Genomic DNA, 5,794 nt, shown 5'->3' on the forward strand with positions numbered 1-5,794 from the left:
CGCGCTATTCTTACACTTAAATAAAAAATTCGTATTATTTAAAAAAAAAATCGCGTACACTTCCCACCCTCATGCAGGGCCGAAATGCAAAGTCCTCGATGAAGACTATAAATTGGCAACGACATAGCCGCGCCCAGCCTCGAGCTCTACTGAAGATTTGCCGAGCAATCATCTTCACAAGATCACTTCCTCGCTGCAGTCCTTTTTTCCTGCTTCTCTTGTACTCTGTCTTTGTATATTCTTATTGAGGCAATGCAGAGGAAGTGTTGACTTGGGAATCAGCTTCCATATGTTTGCTAGTAAGCTAACATTAGCAAACCTGATAGTGAACAAGTTTCATCTGTTAACCACGCAATTCCGACCATTCTGCACATTTTCCCTCTCAGTGGGCTACACCATTGGACAAATATGCTAGTGATCCATAATAGTTAGGGAATTGGCCCCAATTGTGGAAAGTGGGAAGTGAACTAAAAGGTCCAGAACAAGTAATCGGATTGCCGGTTAAAAATTTGGAAGGTGAGTCTGTATCTGCCAATGTCCTATGATTTTCTCTACTACTACACAGTTTGCAGTATGATTCTCAAAATTTTCAGAAGACTGAGTCTGATTACGGAACTTTTAATACTCAGTGCCAGTTTCTCTAGCACAATATCATGCACTGAGAACTGCAAAGTTGCAACACGGCAGCATAGATTATGTTAAAGCAATCAACACAATCATGATTACCACATTTTTTTTCCAACATGGGTGGGAGCGTGACGCCCATCTAGGTCCTCCGGCTTAGACTTTATGTCCGTTTTGTATTCTCACGGTGTTTTACTTTCATATACACTTACTAGTTTGTGGTTGTAATAACTCTACTGCTGTGTGCATCCTAGCTACGCAGAGGCTGAGTTCTTTGCTTCGAAAGTAATAAAGTGCCCTTTATCGAAAAATAGCTACCACATTTGCTTCAGCCATTTTTTAGATAAATACATTTGGTGCATTTGGTGTAGTATATACTCCCTTATAAATACATATTTTCTAAATAACAGCTAGCTATTTTTAAACTGGTGCACAGTCACTTTGTCCTCCGTCGGATCTTTTCCGTCTCAAGAATCTCAGCGATGTCTAAGCCTCCCCTTAGCATCTTGGTCTCATTTTATCTGAGAGCATGTCTAACAGGCCCCGTATAACCCGCCCACCCCGTAAAATTCCGGCGGGATACGGGGCAGACGCGATTTGGGCCGTCTAGCAGGCCCTGTATTCGGGCTGGCCCGTTTCGGCGGAATACGGGGCCCAGGAAATCGGCCCCTTCGCCCCCTACTTATACTGGGCGCAGGTGCGAGTGAGGGGTTAACCCCTCACTCGCAACCCTAGCTCCGCCGTGCGCCGCCGCCTCCTCCATCCTTCTCCGGCGAGAAATTACTCGCTCCCCGCGCCGCATTCCACCCCAACGCCGGCATGGACTCCCGCCGCCGCGATGCTTGCCTCGCCGGCGAGCGGATCGAAGCGATCCCGCTCGCCGGACACCGTGGAGGAGGCGTGGCGGCTCAAGTGCAAGAGATCCGCCGCCGGGAGCCGCCGTGCGGCGTGCCGGTACGCCGCCGCGGCTGTACGTGCCGGATTCGCTCCGGGAGTACGCCGCGGGTGGGCGGTGGTACCGGCAAGACCCGCCGCTCAAGCCGATGAGCGGCGGAGCCTTAGAGAAGTGGCTCGCCGAGTGGCAGCGCGACCGCGCGTCCAAGGCGGCATGGGCGGCGACCATCGGCAGCACCAGCGGCGGAGGAAGCGGAGGCAGCGAGGAGGAAGAGGAGGCGGCAGAGGAGGAGGCGGCCTTCCGGCGTGCGGTGGTCGAATCCGAGGTCGATGCCGCCGAGAAAGCTCGGGCGGAGGCAGAGGAGGAGGCGGCGGCCATCGCCGCCGTCCGGGAGTTCGAGGCGCGGGAGGCGCGGGAGGCGCAGGAGGAGGCGGCCTCCATCGTCTTCAACCCCTACGTCATCCTTGACTAGTAGATGTAGGATAGATGTAGTATGATCCGTAGTATGATCGGAATGTAGTATGATCAATGAAGATGAACTTCCCGGGGTTTTTATTTTTGAAAATACGGGGCGAAATACGGGGTCTGCTAGACGGAATGGCTCTTCCGTTAGCAGTTTTTCGATACGGGGCGAAATGCGAGCGTTACACGGGGCAGCGAAATAAGGGGCATGTTAGACATGCTCTGAGCTCTTTCTTGAATTTTTGTCCCTTTGATGAATTTCGTTTCAGTTTGAGCGTTCTTTCGTCTTCCCTCTGGCTCGGAAGACGAGGGGGAATAGGCAGAAGCTGCCATGGCGGATAGGTCTCCACTGACCTGCAGCCAGCGCGACCGTTAACGGAGAGAGCGGCGACCCCGCAGCTGGCACGACCTGTGGCGGAGAGAGTGGAAGGCATGGCCACTGCTGGCGAGACGGGTACTCCTCTTACTGTGTTGCTTTGTGTTCTGATTTAATTTTCTATCAGCTCATCCGAGTGATGGCTTGGTTAGGGTGATATCGCCGGTGGCACGGTTGTCGCGATATCTGCTAAGTGGAGGTGGTAGCTCGTATTTTAGAGGCGGCCGCTGTAGTCATGGATCTCGAATTTTGGGTTTAGTGATTCATCCTCATTCGTTTCCAGCTATAGCTTGAACGGTTTAGTTTTATGCTCAGTATGAGGCTTTTTATGTAGGGTTCCTTTTATGTAGGACGAGACTACACGGCGGCGCCGCACCAGCCTATGTTCCGTGCGACGGATTCCCACGGCCCCACCACGTGAAATTTAGCCCGTCGCATGCGTGTCAGGCACGGTTCCGCATTCCGCAGGGAGAGCTAGCGTGCATGCATGTCAGGCTCAGCTAGCACATGAATCCCCCCTTGTTCTCCTGGTTCAACCGATCAGTCATGTCAGACATTCACATTAAAAATAGCAAACAAAAAGCTTGCATGTTCCTGTAAGCTAGAGTGACATCTTTTGCACGACTCTTTTTGCTTGCAATTTTTTTTGCATGGGTTAAAGTTTAGGAGCAATTTTCATAAAACCTTTCTACACAAAGTGTAAACTTTTAGTTTGAAACAAGCTGCCGTTTTATATGACAAACAGTTTCCAGGTTATTTTGATATAGGCTAGCAGATTTTTGAAACAAATGCCACTTCGTCTATGGTTATTAAATTAGTTAGTAGTAGCTATCAGATTATTTTGTAATAACTATCAGCTTAAATAGCAATAATACCACATTATTCAACAATGGCGTTGCCTGTAACTAGGGCGATGCAAAAAAATTCTAGTACTAGCTACCAGATTACTGTATTTTGCAGTAACTGATCAGGTTAATTAGCAATAACCACCAGCTTATTAAAAAAACTACACGGTGTTGCATGTGACTAGATCGATGCAAAAATTCTGCTAGCTACCAGATTAATTTGCAGTAACTTATCAGGTTAATTATCAATAACTATCGCTTATTAAACAACTACATGGTGTTTCCTGTGTTGCCCGTGACTAGATCGATGCCAAAATCTAGTAGCTGTCAGACATTTTGCATTAACTATCATCTGATAATTAGCAATAGCTACCAGCTTAGTACTGATGCTAAAATTCCAGCTCTAAATGTGATGTGATGGTCTCCAACGCGGGGGCAGCCCGGGCGCCCAGGCAAGCGAGCAGCGCCAGCATCCGCATCAGCACGGCCTCCTCGACGTTGGCCTCTGCCACGGCCTCGAATCAGTGGCTGGCAACGGCGTCGACGACCTCCCTTAGTGCGGAACCCTGGAGGGGGTGCCCCGTGAGCACCATGATATCGTGGAGCGCGGTGAGGGACGCGAAGGTGATGGCAACGTCGGCCTCGGAGCGCACGGCGTCGAGGAAGGTCCACAGCGTGGCGGCCGAAAGTAAGGGTGAGGCGACGGCGGCCGGGAATAAGACGAGGCGGCGCAGTTCCTTGAGGGAGGAGATGAGCGGGTGCTCGGCGACGGCGGAGGCTGCGGCGCATGATGGCGAGCACGACGCTGGCCTCGATGGAGATGGCGCAGGCGAGGGCGACAGGGTCGCCGCCATTGGTGGCGCGTGGAGGGTGCGGCTCCTCGGTGATGGGGCCACCGGCATCGAGCAGCCTGGGCGTCCCATTTTAAGGGGGAGGCTCACTAGCAGCTGTCAGGGATAGCTAGGAGCGGAAGCATCTTTGTCACGCTCGTCGGCGGCGACTCACTTGCAGAGCTTTCCCGTGATGATTTGAGAGAGATAGAACGGGGGAACGAGTGGACAGGAGAGGTCGTGAGGAAATAGGATGGAAAGATAAGGTTGGTCACGTCGTCTTTGCGCAGGCTCCTTTAGATAAAAATGCGCAAATCTTGACGCAGCCGCCGCATGGTGAGACGCGCGTGCGGCGCTTTCCAATAGCTTTAAGGTTGGTCACGTTGTCTTTGCGCAGGCTCCTTTAGATAAAAATGCGCAAATCTTGACGCAGCCGCCGCATGGTGAGACGCGCGTGCGGCGCTTTCCAATAGCTTTTCCCTTTTATGTATGGTACTGCCAGAAATTTTTTTTTTTGAGGGAAAACGGGCAGGTGTTCTGCCAAATTAATTAAGTGGGAGAATAGAATTCAGTTGCAAACTAGAGAGAAACTAGCTAACAAAAAGACAAAGGGAAAAAACAAAAAAACCAACAAACTAAGCTCTAAAAATGACTACTCATTGATATCAGGCTGGGCACCTGGCTCATCTCCTCCTCCCCTTTCATGCAAGTATGCTCCTAGGAGCAACAAATCATCTTCGATCAGCTCCAGGATTTGGAGTTCAGGCATGAAAGACTTTTGGAACACCCTACGACATTGTCGTTGCCTATTCGACGGTACTCCAGAGGAAGGATCCTCATGGAGGGAAGAAGAAGTAGGGCCATTGGACGGAGAGTCCTCGGGACGGTGGTACGTGATTTACCCAGTTTCGGAACACCTGCACGATGACAGGGCCTACTGCTGCTTGTCTGGAATTATCTTGTCGTTTCGCATTGTTATAATGAGTTGTGGTTGTGCCTCTAGGGCTCCCAGGATCCGGCTTATAAAGGCGCCGGAATACAAGTCACCTAACTACGGTATGCCATCTTAACGTGTACGTCAAGGATCCGCCTTCCCTTATACGCCGTGCCGGATCCGGCTACCCCTGATGGGCCAGGCCGGATCCGACTTCCAGTGTTGGTCGGTGGGTCCGGCTCCTTGTTCCTAGGCTGGACTTCATCCATCTTGATCTACAGCAATTGGGCCGCCCGATGGGCCATACGCCATCATCACCGTCTATGGGCCACCCGGATTTGCCAGATCTAGGCACTGTCGATGGTACACCCATGAACTATACCCACAACAGTAGCCCCCAGAGTTCTCCGAGATTCACTTCTTTGTTTCCGCCTTGCTCGAATCATCTTTGCTTTCGACAATCCTCTCGGTAACACGGGAAAACTTGAAGAACTCCAACTTCATGATGTTTTCCTTTCCAGCTTGCATGCCGGAAAAAATCCTTCATCCCGCGGGACTTCATCCATCGACATCATTTTTACAACGTGTCTCCGGGTTACTTCCCAGCAGAGATAACGGCTTATCTTCTTTAAAATCTTACCCGGAACCTTAAGAAGTTCAAACGGTTCCGCCAATCTTGGCGCCTTTTTCGGGTGATTTGAGCGGTAACTTATCCGTAGCCATATTTACCGCTAGGATTTTCGACACGTGTCAATCATCCAACGGCGCGACGCTTGCGTTCCGACCACAGGATGCGGAGCACGAATCTCATCCCGCGCCTATAAATAT

This window comes from Lolium rigidum, chromosome 7 (genome assembly GCF_022539505.1).
Source record: "Lolium rigidum isolate FL_2022 chromosome 7, APGP_CSIRO_Lrig_0.1, whole genome shotgun sequence".
Lineage (NCBI taxonomy): Eukaryota > Viridiplantae > Streptophyta > Magnoliopsida > Poales > Poaceae > Lolium > Lolium rigidum.